At 39.2% G+C, this 18,114-nt stretch overlaps 2 pseudogenes; both read left to right on the plus strand.

Annotated features, from left to right (window-relative positions):
• Positions 1-8,162: 8,162 nt before the first annotated feature.
• Positions 8,163-18,114, plus strand: part of LOC101545619 (serine/threonine-protein phosphatase 2A catalytic subunit alpha isoform-like) — a 96,439-nt pseudogene continuing 86,487 nt past the window's right edge.
• Positions 10,464-10,579, plus strand: LOC129401020 (U6atac minor spliceosomal RNA; annotated as a pseudogene).

Here is an 18,114-nt window from a genome sequence, read left to right on the forward strand (position 1 = left end):
AGGGCTGTATCCAGGTAGACTCAGAAGGATAAGCAGTGCCAAGGATTAAACTTGGGGTCTGAAGCATGCCAGTTGTATGCTCTGGTTCTTTGAGCTGTCTCTCTAGCCCTAAAACTAAAAATTGTATTCATTCACAAATGTACATAATTGATTTTTTTATTCCAACTCACTTTGTTCTGATCACACAAAATATAATAAAATGTACATTTTATTATTTATGATGGCAAATATGATTACATGAAGTTTTGTACCACACTAAATTAGGATCTTTTTATAAATTATTTAAAATCAAACACACATTAATTAACCTTAGAAGGTTACCCATTTGGATTGACATTAATCCTGAAAGAAGTTACAAAGCTTTTCTCATTATGGGTAGCTTTCATAAGGATATTATTCAATCTTTTATAGTTATATAAAATCAAGAGTAATTCTACAAATATTGACTAACAAAATCTCTTGGTGTCAGGCTTTGTTAAATTTTTAGGCTTTTATTTTAATAGGTAGATTTATGTTGATATACCATAATTTGTTGAATCTACATTGATTTACCATTGCACACATAAGTCTTAAGGAAAAATATTTATAATTAAAGAATAACACTAATTTTCTTCTTATAGTATTCATTTTATATTTTACTATCACTGTCTTCCGTTTGCTCATCAAATGCTCAAGTGGGCAGCAGTAATGTCTCCATTGTGAGACTTGTTGTTACTGTTTTTGGCATATCGAATATGCCACAGGTAGTTTGCCAGGCTCTGCTCTACGGGCGAGATACTCTCGGTAGCTTGCCAGGCTCACTCTTCGAGAGGGGCGGAGGAATAAAACCTGGGTTGGCCGCGTGGAAGGCAAACATCCTACCCATTGTGCTATAGCTCCTAATTTTTTTTAAATCTTAGACTATTTTTAAATATCCTCTGTCACTCTGTATAGATAAAAAGGAAATGTAAGTGAAATAAAATCCACTCAGAATTGTTGTTTTATGGAGACATTGTACTATCCTCTGTGTATTCAATAACATTGATACAAATGAATTATATCTCCTTGGTCTGTGTTACAAGACGGATCGGGTGGGTGGCCAACATTGCTGCTGACCCCATGCACTCAATTCACCCCACTGGTGGTGGTGTGGCCTCAGAAACCTCCAGGGCCTGACGGTGCAACTTGTCTGGGGCACACAGGGGACAGTCTGCCCTGCCTCCAAATGGGATCAAACCACTGTCTCCTTCATGCAAAATTCTACTTCACAGAGCTGGGAGAAAGGAATGCAAAATTTAAGTTTAGGAAGAGAACTCCCAGAATGACCACCAACTAGGAGCTCTTTGGCACTATTGCGGCAACATGGGAAGATGCCAGTCGTTGACAACATGGACGAGGAATAAGATGGACTGGTTCAGCATCTCCATGACAGCACAAGGAATGCCTAGAGTAGGAAACTCACAAACAGATTCCTCTCTCTGGAAATTCTCAAGTTCATTCGCCAATGTAGTTTGGCAGAAGCCTCAGGAAATCACAAGCTAACATCTGCACAAAGCTGTGCAGAGAAGTGATAAAGGAAGACCTCAGAGAGAGAAGAGCAGCAGTGTTGGCTAATGTGGCAGAAGCTGGGAAAAGTATTCACAATACTCACCTGTCCTTCCCCAACTACAAGACCAAATGACTGCCCTCCGACATCCTGATGGATCTATCACATCTTCCAGAAGGGCAATGGAAAGGATTATTCACAACTTCTACTTAGATCTCTTCAATAGCCACGTTCACTTGCCCAGATACCAAATTCCACGAATGGATATGTCATTCCCATTTCCCTCTTCCAAAATCCGACATGCCATTTTGTCGGCAAAGGTGCATACAGCACCTGGTCCAGACAGGGTCAGACCCGAACATCTGAAGAATCTGCTACCAGTACTCGTCAATACATTGGCTAGTCTCTTCAAACACTACCTGTCAGTACGCAAGTTTCTGTCCCAATGAAAAACCAGTAGGCCATTCTGTTGTACAAGAAGGGAGAGATCCACGACCTCGGCAACTATTGCCCAATCTGCCTGTTCTTTGTCGTCTACAAGTTGTTGACTCTAGTCATCCTGAATAGAATAGGCAGAACACTAGACGTAGGACAACCATGCGAGCAAGCTAGATTCAAAAAAGGATTCAGCATGATCAACCAGATCCACACAGTGACCAAACTCATTGAAGTTTCATGAGAGTTCAAGATGCAGCTCTGTCTAACGTTCATCGATTTAAAGAAGGCCTTCAATTTTGTTGAGACTGAAGCGGTCATCAAAGCCCTAGCCAAACAGGGCATTCAAACTCAGTACATCAAGATCCTCCTCGAGCTTTATTAAGGATGCACCACCAGGATCTCACCATTCTACGAGGAAGTGATCATTGAGGTAAAGAGAGGTGTTCAGCAAGGTGATACCATTTCACCGAAACTCTTCAGTGCCACCCTCGAGAATGTCATGCGATGACTAGTATGGGAAGGAATGGGAGTGAAGATAGACAGTCGGCAACTACACCACCTCTGCTTCGCTGATGACATCATTCTAATAACACCAAATATTAGCCAACCGGTACAAATGCTGGCTGACTTCGAATGCAAGTCTGGAAAGGTCAGACTGCAGCTGAATCTCAACAAGACAATGTTCATGAAAAGCAAACTAGTTCCTGATGTTCCATTTGCTCTCAACAGAATGAACATCTCCGAATGTAGCAGCTATGTGTACCTGGGTCAAGAACTCAACATGAGGAATGACTTAGCACCAGAACTGCGCAGGCGGAAAAGAGCAGCATGGAATGTCCTCAAGAGCGTCGAAGAAGTTGTTAAGAGGAAGAAGAACCAACCTCCTGCTCCAGGCACATCTTTTTGACTTCACTGATCTTCCTACACTAACATATGCCTCCGAGACCTCTGAAAACAGGACAAGAACACTATTCGGGTATCCCAAAGAGGAATTGAAAGAGCTATGCTCGGAGTATCATGTTTTACTCAAGTGAGAGAAGGAATCCGGAGTTGCCGACCTCCTTCAATGATCAAGAATCAGGGACGCTGTCTCATATGCCACGGCCTCGAAAATCAGATGGGCCGGACATGTAATGCCATTTAGAGACGACTGCTGGACTAGAGCTGTTACGAACTGGATTCCACGAGATGTCAAAAGACTGTGTGAACACCCATGAGAATGTCAGACTTCTTCGTCAAAACCCTGAATGAATGGTTTGAGGCTCTTCCTGTTCCTGGAGCGAGCAGATACCATTGGGCTACACTAGCACTCGACAGGGACAAATGGAGATGTTACTGACACCCGCTCAAATAAATCGAAGATCAATGGGGTGACAACTGTTTTTTTCAAGTGAATTATTTAACTAGACCATAATTGTGGGCAGTTTAGTTTAGTCTGCTTTGTTATTACCTAGAATTAGCTGCTTTTTCCCCACTGTGCCAGGGATCAATCCCAGTACCTCACCCATGCAAAGCAAATATTTTACTGTTGAACTACATCCCCAGACTAAGTAGGCTAAGTTTTAATCCAACTTTGAAGATATTAGTATATACATTTGATTCATTGCCTTCCCACTTCATCCTTGTCCAATATTTACATTATTTGTATTAATAAAAGTTTTGCTAGTGTCTGCGCTTGCAATTTTCTTGAACTTGCAATTTTCTTCCAAGCTTCCTCCACTCAGTTTGCAGTTTTGATGTTGGCATTGTAAGTCAGTACATAGAGGCATAGTTATTGACAGTCACAACTGGTTATAAAGCACACCCTACTTTTAAGAATACTAGAGTCTTGGGGGAAGAGTCTTATTGAATCACAAGATCACAAATGGTGAAACTTATGCATTGGGATTCCATTTTTAAAGAGGAAAGGGCTAGCACAGAGAAAACAGGTAATTGTCCAAATCATCCCAAAGCACATAGTACAGCTTTACACTGTACCAACTCTTCAGAATCTTACTCAGCCCACAGTTTATCCTACACAAGCACTCCATTCCCTACTTCTTGGATCTTTAATGGGCCTCTGTCACTGGTGATCAACACAACAGTGACATCAGTGGGTGTTGCTGCTACACTGCTTCTCCCATTCTTTGGTGCCTCCACTATTTATTGATACAATTAACAAGAGACCTTTAGTCTCCAAGAAACCAGATGAGACAAATAACTTCACATGGCTAAAATTAAGACATTTTTGCCAGAGAAGAATGAAACACTGCAGTTTCAACTGACCAGAGATTTGGCAACATATTTTATAGATTTCATTGTGCACCAATCAGATTGTTGGCAGCCAATGAAACCAAGTGCAAAATTCCAATTATTGCCTCATTTTTACCTAAACTCTACATTTTTCTCTGTTTTCTCCTAAGTGTAATACTTTCATTATACATCTGAAAATCTGGTATAGATTTGTGTTTCCAAATAACATCAGGGTTTTCTGTTAACTTGCTATACATTTTAGAACTTTTGATCATGGTTGGCAAGCTTTAGGTATTAGCTTTCCTGGTGTTGGTTGATTCCTAATCCACTGTGTTGTCTGGGATACACAGGAAACCATCTTCTAGGAAGCAACTACTCTGGGTTTCTTATATATGCCCAATCACACATGTGATAGGATAAAACAAAAAATATAAAATCACTGCTATCTCCTTATTGCCAAGAAGTAAATATTATTTGTTGCTTCACAAGCAGGAGGGCTCGGGCATCTATTTATACATTTGTAGCAATGGGCAAATTTGAAGCCATCAGCAGGAAGAAAATTTAAATGAACATAAAATGGAAGTAAACAAAAATTTACAGAGAGAGAGGGAAAGGAACAGATTCTACACCAGCTAAAGTTTGGAAGAAAATATTTTAAAAGAACCAACAAGCTATTACTTCAGACAAAGTACTTCAAGGCAAGAATAATTTAATGGAAGATTTTAGGTGACTGGAGAGGTGGTACAGCATGTGCTTTCCTTGCACACTTCTGACCAGGTTATATCTCTGGCACCCTGGGTGGTCCCCAGAGAACCGCCAGAAGTCATCCCTGAGCACAGTGCCAGGTAAGCCCTGAGCACAGCCGGGTGTGGCCCAGAAAACAGAAACAGCAAAAAAAGGAATTTTATAAAGTTTTACTTAGTACTTTTCTTTACAGAATTTACAAAATAAACTATGGTGCAGACACACTTTTTAAGACTTCGTAAGAATCAGATCTATATTTTGTTTGGAAGCAGTTTTACTTTTAAAAAAATACTTAGTTAAAGAAATAGAAGACCTTTATTGATGTGAGTAGTACCATAAAAGTGCAAGATTTTGTTCCCTATTTTCCAGTTTCATGCTAAAGGTCACACTCATTCCTAGGACTTCCAGAGTCCAGAGTCATTACCTTCTTGTCTGGGATAAATAAACATGTAGACAAATGGCTGTCTACACCTAAGTCTGTCTTCTTTTCTAAGGCCAGACACACAACATTTCACATTAACCGTAAAGGCAGTAAGTGGAAGCAGATATAGAGTGAACAAGAAAGCATATTATATAATCTCTGTACAATACCTTCTAAACAATACAATGTCTCCTCTGACCTCAGTGACCCCTCTCAATAAAATTCCTGCAGAGGGGAGAATGCCTGGAGTTCTTTGTGCTTTCCTTAAATTGTAGGAAAAATAGGAGCTCAAATGAAACTTCTATTACAAATATTGGACAAGCCAAACATATTAACAATAAAATTCCCAAATATTTTGCCAACCTCATTTTTTCGAAGGTTACTCTAACACTCCTCTTTTCTATCTTCTGATATTATTATTAGCGCTAAGTTCACACTTCATTATATAAACATGGCCTGCCACATCTAATTTCTATGTACCAAATTTGTTAAATCACAAAGTAAGGGTACATATGAAGCCACTTATAGAAAATTACCAAGTATTTAAATGATGGGAAGACAATGTTATGATTGGCAAAAATATAAATTTACACTACCTAAAATTTAGGAGGCTATGTAAACAAAGTCAAGTTTCCATACACAAATGATCTCTTCCTTCATATTCTGTAAGTAACACCAAGAACTGGAAAGAATAGCATGAAAAGTGATCTCTGTGTGAAAAAGTATGACATTGGTATAATGTAACATGTAAATATCATTTTTCTTAGATCACAGTAAAATTCAGTCTTACAAAAGTCTGGATTTTAAATTTCATTCTATATTTACCATTATACCATATCTTATTAACACAGAATAAAGCCTGGAGATAAAAAATTGGAAATGATAGCAATTACCACTTTCAAAGGGCTAAGTTCTTCTATTTAATATTTTGAAATCTTTATTATCCATGGTCATTATGAATTATGTAGGCTCCTAAATAGTTGCATTAATTCAACAACATGTCAGGAACAAATTAAAGTCTCTTTCATGTAATTTCCTGCCAATTCTTTCATGTATTTTTAGAAAGATGTTCTTCAGGAACCATATCAGCATTAATGCCTATGCCATTTCATGGTCTAGCTAAAGCCCCTTTTTTCCCCTTGCAGAAAAGTTACAGTTACACTATCATTGGATACCTGTTAGACTCTGTTATTCTGACATTAACACAACTCACAACTTCCAAGTTTCATTCTGGCAAATGTCTCCCAATCATGGACAAAATGCCATTACTTGGTCTCTACTTGCTGGGAAAATTATCCTTCTCTAGGGATTTCCTTGAAAGGTCTGCTACTTCATATTGGGTCAATTAAGTGTGTGTTACTTCCAAGAGTGATCACTCCACTGGTGAAACAATTGCTTCAAGAGTAGTGCCAAACAATTTGGAAAAACATTTAGAGACTAATTTCCTGTCCTGGGACTGGTTAGGTGGGACTGTCAGCACTCAGTTGCCTCCACATTGATGCGGCAGGAAACAGCATACTTAACTCCTTGTTGGTCAAAAGGCTGATGGTAAGAATTTTAAAGAATGGCACAATTAAGTATATCAACTAACATGTACAATCACAAGATTTAGTATAGAGAAAAATTATTGATGACATTACGAATGGTATTCAACACAATGAGTTATTTAATGTGCATTTATGAAACCTACAAAAAAATTATATAACTAATGGTTTAGTATCTGAACCCAAATATTGCTTTAGGAGCAAAAGGCACTGTATATGTGTTACATATTTGTGTGATTAGTATATACATCTGTGTGTTTATAAAAACCAATGGCTAAAATAGTTTCATTTTGTAGTAGAAAATGGTTTAAAGAATCTACTTAACTAGAAAGTTGTATCATTCCATGTTTTTGCTGCAATTCTTTCTTTCCTTCCTAATATTTAGCATGGAAATCATTGCATATGATATTGAAAAAAGACAGTTTTTTTTCAAAAATCTCTAAAAAGAAGAAACAGTAGATAATAAGCCTCGGATAATCTTATACTATCCTTTGAAACTGGCACTTGTTCATATGCAAGTATCAACTTGGTATCATTTATTTTTTCATATTGATGATTATTTTTCTTTTATTTCTCCAGGTACTTAATTGGACATTTTGTCTGAGAAATACAGAAAATTTACATGTTTCTATGAATCAATCTCAGCCTAGATAGAAAAAGAAAGATACTTTAACAAATAATTCTTACAAATTAGCTATCCAGTTAGAGGAAAACAAATTTAAACTCAATTTCATTGTATATATACACCTCCCAAAATGCAAATGAATTACAGATGTAAGTTCAAACAAAACTATAAGACACTAAAAGAAAATTTAGACTATTTCATAATGATGTAGGAGTACGAGAAAACTGCATATACAGTTAATACAAAAGCTTAAAATTTAAAGCTATAAAAGAAAAAAATGAATTGACTATGCTAAATTAAAATTATTTCCATGAAATATCATGTGAAAAATCTAAAGGGAAATGGTACACAATATAAAAATATATTGAGGGACAATATTTCCAAAAGAATATTGAGGGACAATATTTCCAACAATCATAATAAAACACAAAGCTAATCATTCTTAGGCAAAGCCTTTATGAATTTATAAGAAAATTGCAATATATAAATCTAGGGGAGTAAAAGGAAAATTTATAAAATAGGGAATACAAACAGATATTATAGAATAGAATCTTTCACCCAACTAAAAGCAAATAAAGTGCTTGAAGACCATGAAATGTTCAAGATCTCATCTGTGTAGCACATAACTGAGTGATGGCCTGGTTGGTGACCCTCAGAATCCATGAAGGACAAGCTTCCTATGCAGCTGCCAGCCAAAGACTGAACATAGAGGAGGCGCTGATGCAAGCTCATTCCTCTGACAACAGAAATCTTGATACACCGTTGGCTCAGGGACTTCCTGTCACGCTGGCAAAAGCTTCCTTCAAACTATACAGAGAGGGTAAGAGTTTTCTGACATAAGCCTCTTGCTTTCCACCGCTTCTCCACAGGTAGAAAATCTGCAACATAGTCCAAATGTTCTTTCCTTTCTCCATTCACCTTTTATTTTGTGTTTCCTGAGATATCTTGAAATTATCCTATAGTGACATTTACTCATGAGAGAACCCAAACTCACCACACAAATATGAGAGAGGTGGAGAAATATTTATTCTGTTACTGGTATTGCAAGTATGAACTGGCAAAAACTATATATCAGAGGGATTTTTTTCCGCTAGATTATTTCTAAGTAGATAATCTAGAAAACTGTTTCTCAATTGTGTGCCTGAGAGCTCTGGAGATGTCCTAAAACACCTTCACAGAAGTTAGTAAACTCAAAACTATTTTTATAATCATAGTATTTTTTCACTATCATTACTTCATGAGTACTTAGTGTGTTTCTGAAGAACTTCATGATATAGGAAAGCATGGTTGCTCTAATGATTAATGAGTGTGCATAATTTTATGTTTAAAATCACTTATACAAAAGGTTTAGATAATAAAAATGCATTTCCAGAGATTAACTCAGTTTTATCCCTAAACTTCTGTACTTACTGAAGCTGTCTTCAGCTATAATTTCTGTAACATATAGAAACTTGCGATTCTTTATCATCCAATTAAATGGTCATTCTGAAATTCCAAAATATTCTCAACCCAAGTACACAGGAATAAGAATATTTTTGTTTTATTTTATGAAAGCATGCAAAATAATTCTTGAGGGATTGGTGGGGTGGTGTTGGGCCACATCTGGTGGTGCACAGGACCTGCTCCTGTTCTGTGCTCAGGAATCATGCCTGGTGGGGCTCTGGGGACCATATGGGGTGTGAGGATTGAACTCTGATCTCTCCTATGCAAGGCAAGTTCCCTACCCACTGTACTATCGCTCTCGCCTCAATTCTTGAGATTGTTATACTTGTTTCAATTTCCTGTAAAACATTTATTTTAATTTAATTGAGGTATTATTCTTTAAAACTAATAACATCATTGTTTTGTAGTTGCAGAGCTATTATAACAATCCCTCTCCCAGTGTTCGAAGATTCCACCCACTATCGCCCCACAGTCTCTCCCCAATCTCATCCCTTACCTTCCTCAGTTCCCAGATATATTGCAAGTATCTCAGGGTTTGTTTCATTGGGTATTTTCTAATTCCTTTCTTCATACTTAATTCATCTGCATATAAACGGATTCATTTGGTCTTTTTCTTTTGGACTCCTCTTAGCACAACACTCTTCAAATAAAATTGGATGAAATCCAGTGGCAGGAAACAAAAATTTCATCTTTTCTCATAACTGAGTAGTATTCCGCTGTGTGGTTATCTATACATATACATATATGTGATATACATTATGTATAAATATATATCACAATTTCTTTATCCACTAGTCTCTTGTTGAGTCATTGAATTTGAAAGATTAACAAGAACCAATCAATCCATCTAGGCAAACAACAGACATGTCTTCGGATATACAAAGGGTCAATAACCACCTGAAAGAATACTCAACATTATTAATCACTAGAGGAACACACAACTATTTAATAAGAAGTAAAAGTGAGCTGGAGACATAGTATAGGGGTTTAATTTCTGGCACCACAGAACTTCCTGAGCATTACTCAGTGTAACTCTGAAGGCACCCCAAAACACTATGGTGATGCTGGTGATTCTCACCACTTCAGGGTCAGGGAAGCACCAAATACTCAGCCCCTAACAAAAGAAATTTAGCCTGGTAAGCTGAGAATAGCCAGATGTAGCCCCTTAAGTACCTGAGCACCAATTGGGAGGTTCCAACTCCTTCCAGTTGTATTTAAACATTTGGACCAAATTTGGCAGTGCAAAAGGCTTCCTACTGGCTTAGTACTCAGGGATCACATGCAGTGCCAAAGATTGAACCCAACGCAGGTGAATGCAAGGCAAGTGACTTACCCACTGTACTATCTTTCTGGCAACCAAAAATTAAAAAATTTGCTAACAAAGAGATAAGAAGTAACAAATGTTGGTCTGAACGCAGAAAAATTGAAAAAAATTTGATAATATGGCACAGTAAATAAACAGTACAGCAACTCCTAAAATAATTGTTCTTAATGTTGTATAAAAGGAAAACAGTGCTCCCCTTGACAATGGCAGAAGTTTAGGCATGCTACATGTATACAGTTATGGAATTGCCACTTAATTTTTGGCATTTTAGCACTTTTTTTCTGTAAAAACAGACAACCTATGATCTCAATAACAGAGTGGTATATATACATAATACAATACAATGCAAATATTAGGAAAGATGCAATCTTGCATTTTTTATAACATAAATGAAACCAATGTTTGATGTTATAAGAACGGTGTCATCAACGAAGCAGAGGTGGTGTAGTTGCCGATTGTCTATCTTCACTCCCATTCCTTCCCATTCCAGTCATTGCATTACGTTCTTGAGAGTGGCACTGAAGAGTTTCGGTGAAATGGTATCACCCTGCCAAACCTTTCTCTTTACGTCAATAATCACTTCCTTGTAGAATGGTGAGATCCTGGTGGTGAATCCATAATACAGCTTGTGGAGGATCTTGATGTACTGATTTTGAATGCCCTGTTCAGCTAGGGCTTCGATGATCGCTTCAGTCTCAACAGAATCGAAGGCCTTCTTCAAATCAATGAGTGTTAGGACCTTCTTCTCCTAAAGACTATGATCCGAGAGGCCTTCTAACTCATTTTGGCACCCAGAGTGGCTTCTTACAGAAATGCATCTAGACTGTGAGCTGTGCTACAACTCTGTGTTGCCCGGGGAGGGATTCTTCTCTCCACCCTGTCTTTTTGCGGGAAAATCGCGGCAGTGGCATCATCCACGTGGCAAGAGTCACCTCCTAAGACTCCTACCCAGAAGTATGAGTGTTGCAGTAATATGGCTCATAGGCGATCATGGGAAGGGGGCGTTACCGGCACGCCCTCAGCCCAGATAAGATCCAGAGTTGCTGTGCAAGAAACGACCCTCTGCTTCTAAAGAATATGATCCGTGAGGTCTTCTAACCTATTTTGGCACCCAGAGCGGCTTCTTTAGTTTAGTTTACAGTCTAGAAATGCATCTAGACTGTAAACTAAACTAAAATATCAGAAATCCAAAACCTCATAGAGTCTTCATTCTCAGCAATGAAAAGAAATCATTAAATGATGCCTTTTCAGGAAGCCTGACTGTTGGGGGAAAATTCCAAACAATAGTAGTGAGTTCTCTATTGAAATATTGAGTGTATTAAAAGTATAGAGAGAATAATGTGAAGATCATTAACTACTTAGGTGGGGGCTGGGTGGGAGGGGGGTATATTGGGGTTCTTGGTGGTGGAACATGTGCACTGGTGAAGGGATAGGGGTTCAATCATATGACTGAGACTTAAACCTGAAAGCTTTGTATTTTTCTCACGGTGATTCAATAAAACAAAAACTTTAAAAAAATCAATGAACGTTAGACAGAGCGGCATCTTGAACTCTCATAAAGCTTCAAGGACCTTGGTCACTGTGTGGATATGATCAATCATGCTGAATCATTTTCAGAACCCGGCTTGCTTGCATGGTTGTCCTTCGTCTAGTGTTCTGCCTATTCTATTCAGGTTGACTCAAATGAATAACTTGTAGAGGATGGACAACAGGCAGATTGCACGATAGTTGCCGATGTGGATATCTCCCTTCTTGAACAACAGAATGGTCCTGCTGGCTTTTCATTGGGACAGAACCTTGTATACTGACAGGTAGCATGTGAAGAGCCAAGTCAGTGTATTGATGAGTACTGGTGGCAGATTCATCAGATGTTCAGTTCTGGCCTTGTCTGGATCAGGTGCTGTATGAATCTTTACCGACAAAATGGCATGTAGGATTTCGGAAGGGAGAGCATTGGGAATGACATATCCATTCTTTGGAATTTGGTATGTGGGCAGGTGGACATGGCTATCAAAGAGATCTGAGTAGAAGTCATGAATAATTCTCTCCATTGCCCTTCTTAAAGATGTGACAGATCCATCAGGACGTTGGAGGGCAGTCATTTTGGTCTTGTAGTTGGCAAAGGACAGGTGAGCATTATGAATAATTTTTCTGGCATCTGCCGCATCAGCCAACATTGCTGCTCTTCTCTCTTTGAGGTCTTCCTTTATCACTTCTCTGCACAGTTTTGCGAGCTCAGATGTTAGCTTGTGATTGTCTAAGGCTCCTGCCAAAACGCGTTGGCAAATGAGCTCAAGAGTTTCTGAAGACAGGCGTCTATTTGTGGGTTTCCCACTCTCAGCATGCCTCTCTCAGTCAAGGAGGTGCTAAACCAGTTGATCATGTTCCTCGTCGATGTTGTCAAAGACGGCATCTTCCCACATTGCCACAATAGTACCAAAGAGCTCTCAGTTGGTGGTCATTCTAGGAGTTCTCTTCTTAAATTTAAACTTTGCAGTCCTTTCTTCTCTCCCTGTGAAGTAGAATTTTGCATGAAGTCTGATCCCGTTTGGAATTTTGGGACAACAGCAATATCGGTCAGGCAAAATCTTTGATTGAATATGATGTGGTCAATTTCATTGTGGAACTGTCCACCTGGAGACTCCCATGTCCAACGTTTAGATTTGGCCTTCTGGAACTGTGAGTTACCATGAATGGTCTTGGTTGACATGATGAACTCAGACAATCTCTCACCCTGTTCGTTCCATTCTAGGCCATGGGTCCCACTGTGGAGTTTTTTTGGTGACCTTCTCGGTCCTATCTTGGCATTAAAATCACCAACAATGATCTTGTAGAAGGTGTGGTCTTCTTTATAGAACTTCTCCAGCTCCATGTAGAACTTCTCAATTTTTTCTTCATTGTAGTTGGATGTTGGTGCATAAACGACGAAGATAGAAACTGCCACAGTGAACCACATCTATTCAAGTGTAATTGTCTGATTCGGTTGTTAAGCATTCAAATGAATCAATGCTTATGGCCAAGTTCATGTTGATAAGGACACCAACACAACTGACATCTCTATTGTCACATGTTCCGAGGAACAGTTCTTCTCCAGTGTCGAAAATGGTGTGATGTCAATCGTGCCCCAGAAAATCAGGTACCTCGGAATCAGCTTAACCAAGGAAGTAAAAGACCTTTACAAAGAAAACTACATAACGCTACTCCATGAAATCAAAGAGGACATGAGGAAATGGAAACATATACCCTGCTCGTGGATAGGGAGAATCAATGTTGTCAAAATGGCAATACTCCCTAAAGCATTATACAGATTCAATGCGATCCCTATAAGTATACCCATGACATTCTTCAAAGAAATGGATCAAGCAATCCTAAAATTCATATGGAATAACAAACGTCCAAGGATAGCTAAAACAATTCTTGGGAAAAAGATGATGGGAGGCATCACCATCCCCAACCTCAAACTTTACTACAAAGCAGTAACAATTAAAACAGCATGGTACTGGAACAAAGGCAGAGCCGTAGACCAATGGAACAGGGTGGAATATCCCTACACACAACCCCAAATGTATGACCACCTAATCTTTGATAAGGGAGCAAGAGATGTGAAGTGGAGCAAGGAAAGCCTCTTTAACAAATGGTGCTGGCACAACTGGACAACCACATGCAAAAAAATGGGTTTAGACCTTGACCTGACACCATGCACAAAAGTCAGATCAAAATGGATTAAAGACCTCAACATTAGACCACAAACCATAAGGTACATTGAAGACAAGGTCGGCGAAACCCTCCACGATATTGAAGATAAAGGTATCTTCAAAGGTGACACGGAACTAAGCAATCTAGTAAAAACAGAGATCAACAAATGGGACTACATTAAACTAAAAAGCTTCTGCACCGCAAGAGATACAGTGACCAGAATCCAAAGACTATCCACAGAATGGGAAAGGATATTTACACAATACCCATCAGATAAGGGGTTGATATCAATGGTATATAAAGCACTGGTTGAACTCTACAAGAAGAAAACATCCAACCCCATCAAAAAATGGGGCGAAGAAATGAACAGAAACTTTACCAAGGAAGAAATACGAATGGCCAAAAGGCACATGAAAAAGTGCTCTGCATCACTAATCATCAGAGAGATGCAGATCAAAACAACTTTGAGATACCACCTCACACCACAGAGACTAGCACACATCCAAAAGAACAAAAGCAACCGCTGTTGGAGAGGATGTGGGGAGAAAGGGACCCTTCTTCACTGCTGGTGGGAATGCCGACTGGTTCAGCCCTTCTGGAAAACAATTTGGACGACTCTCAAAAAATTAGATATTGAATTCCCATTTGACCCAGCAATACCACTGCTGGGAATATATCCCAGAGAGGCAAAAAAGTACAATCGAAACAACATCTGCACATGTATGTTCATCGCAGCACTGTTTACAATAGCCAGAATCTGGAAAAAACCCGAATGCCCCAGAACGGATGACTGGTTGAGGAAACTTTGGTACATCTATACAATGGAATACTATGCAGCTGTTAGAAAAAAGGAGGTCAAGAATTTTGTAGTCAAGTGGATGGGCATGAAAAGTTTCATGCTGAGTGAAATGAGTCAGAAAGAGAGAGACAGACATAGAAAGATTGCACTCATCTATGGTATATAGAATAACAGAGTGGGAGACTAACACCCAAGAACTGTAGAAATAAGTACCAGGAGGTTGACTCCATGGCTTCGAGGCTGGCCTCACGTTCCGGGGAAAGGTCAACTCAGAGAAGCGATCACCAACTACATTGTAGTCGAAGGCCATGTGGGGGAAGGGAGTTGCGGGCTGAATGAGGGCTAGAGACTGAGCACAGCGGCCACTCAACACCTTTATTGCAAACCACAACAGCTAATTAGAGAGAGAAAACAGAAGGGAATGCCTTGCCACAGTGGCAGGGTGGGGTGGGGGGGAGATGGGATTGGGGAGGGTGGGAGGGACACTGGGTTTACGGGTGGTGGAGAATGGGCACTGGTGAAGGGATGGGTTCCCAAACTTTGTATGAGGGAAGTATAAGCACAAAAGTGTATAAATCTGTAACTGTACCCTCACGGTGATTCTCTAATTAAAAATAAATAAATTAAAAAAAAAAGATTGAAATAGCCAATCCAATAAAAATGAAGTCTTTAATCAAAAAAAAAAAAGAATCATGGACACTGTCTCATTTTCCAAGGCATTTAAAATCACATGGGCCAGACATGTAATGTGATTTAGAGACAACCGCTGGACTAGCACTGTTACCGACTAGATTTCACAGGACATCAAAAGACTGACTGGCCGCCCACCTACGAGATGGTGAGACTTCTTCATCAAAACCCTGAACGAGTGGTTTGAGGCTGTTTGTGTTCCTGGAGTAAGCAGATACCATTGGGCTACATTAGCACGCAATAGGGACGAAAGGAGACATTACTGGTGCTTGCTCGAACAAATCGAAGATCAATGGGATGACACATGACAGTGATACAAGTGATAAATGAAACTGGTGGGTCTTGTGTAATGTGAAATAAGACAGATAAAGAAAGAAAACACAAGAGGATTTCACTCAGAGGTAGTATATAAAGAAATCATCATCATCATCATCATTCCGTTGATCATCGATTTTCTCGAGCGGTCTCAGTAATGTTTCCATTCGTCCTAGCCCTGATATTTTAGAAGCCTCTCTTTACTCATCCTTTCCAATGGTACCGCATTGGAGGCTTTTTCAGGGTCAGGGGAATAAGACCCATCATTGTTACTGGTTTTGGCATATGAATACACCGTGGGGAGTTTGCCAGGCTCTCCCATGCAGGCAGGAAACGCTGTCAGTAGCTTGCCAGGTTCTCTGAAAGGGAGAACTAGGCTATTAGAGAAGGACAAGAAGGAAAATTCAAGAACTTCAACAAGGGCTGGAGCCTGGAGCGATAGTACAGAGGGGAGGGCGTTTGCCTTGCATACGGCTGACCCAAGTTCAATCCCCAGCATCTCATATGGTCCCCCAAGCACTGCCTGAGTGCACAGCCAGGAGTAACCCCTGAGCATCACCAGGTGTGACCCAAAAAGCCAAAACAAAAAAAAGAAAGAAAGAACTTCAACAGACATTTGACCCCAAGACAAAGGCCACCAGTGGACAAATACTCCAGAAGATCCAGGGGGAAGAAAATCACCCAAGGCTCCAGGCACAGAGAGAGATGGTGCAGACACTCTCCATGCTTCCCTTCCCCTGTCCTGGGTTGCACCACAAGCTCCCTATGAGGGAGGGTCCCTCAGCTCTCCCCCATGGGCCCCAAGGCCAAATCAGAGCCCTGCACACAGCTGGCGTGTCTGAGAAACAGCTGGGTGATGGGACTGGAAAATCCACTGAGAAGGAAGGGGAGAGGAGAGGAGGTAAGGAGGAAAGAGGGGAGGAGAGGAAAGGAGGAGGGGAGGGAAGAGGGAAGGAGGGAAGGAGAGAGAAGGGAGAGGAGATATGAGGAGGAGGGGAGGGGAAGAATATAAAGAAATAATGCAAGGGAATAGAAAATGTCCAATGAAAACAAACACTTAAACCAGCGTTTTTCAAAGTTGGTGATACCTTCCCCACCAATTGAGCTATCTGAGTTCTGGTAGATACCGATTTAATTAAAGAATTAAAGACAGGGTGACACAGAAGTATTTGTATATCCATATTCAAAGTAGGATTATTCACAATAGCCAAAAGGTAGAAGTAATTAAGTATGTGTTTATTAATAGATATATAAGATGTGTTATATTTATACAATGAAGAATTGTTGAGTGAGCCCTGAAAAGAAATGCTGACACAACTGAAACATGGAAGACTCTAAGAACATTATGTTAAGTGAAATAATCAAATCACTAAAGGACAAATATTCTATGAGTTCATTTATATGAAATGCCTAAAGTAGTGCAATTTACAAAGCAAGAAAGTAAATTGGTAGATGCCATGGGCTGGGGCAAGGGAAAGATCTGGGAATAATTATGTAATAGCTAGAATTTCAGTTTTACAACAGGAAAAGCACTCTGAAGATGGGTGGTGTACACTTAAAACTGGTTACAATGATCAATTTCATATTAACTATATCTTACCACAATATAAAAAAAGTGGAAATTGGAGAACTTGCTTTCTCAATCCACAGCTGCATGCCTATGACAAAAAAAACAAAACAAAACAAAACAAAAGCTGAAACTGACTATCAGGAAGCTCTCCTAAAGTAAGTAGAGAACCAAATTTATTTCAAAGAAAGGAGGAGAAATTAAAAAACAAAGAGAGGAGAAAAAGAGACTAGAACATATTGAAATAACCAGTATTCCATTGAAGAGATAACAATAGTTTACTTATTATGTTTTTAACATTTCTGAATGATATTTTGATGAGTTACATTGAAACTTCATTTTAGACCCAATCTTTCAGAATTTGAAGAAATTTTTAAAAATTTTAAATCAACAATTTGTAGCTACAGCTTTTTGAATTAGGAATGTTAGAGCCACTGTAGTATCTGACAAGGTAAGTCATTACTTTGCACTAGTAGAAGGAGTACACAAGAACTGAGAGCCCAGAAACCCAAGTTGAATTGCTGAATGCCTGCTGGATAGAAAGTCAATAAGTGAATTCATGGCACTACTCCTTCCTAACAATACAGAGCCTACTGAATTAAAGCTTTAGCTGAAATACGAAGATTGAGTTGCTACCTTTGCAGACTTATACTTTTGCCTTATGAATGAATAAATCTACAAGTGTTGCTGTTTTGCTTATGCATGCCCAGAATCAACACAAACTAAACTCTGAGGATCCTATTTCAGGTGA

This window comes from Sorex araneus, chromosome 1, assembly GCF_027595985.1.
Source record: "Sorex araneus isolate mSorAra2 chromosome 1, mSorAra2.pri, whole genome shotgun sequence".
Lineage (NCBI taxonomy): Eukaryota > Metazoa > Chordata > Mammalia > Eulipotyphla > Soricidae > Sorex > Sorex araneus.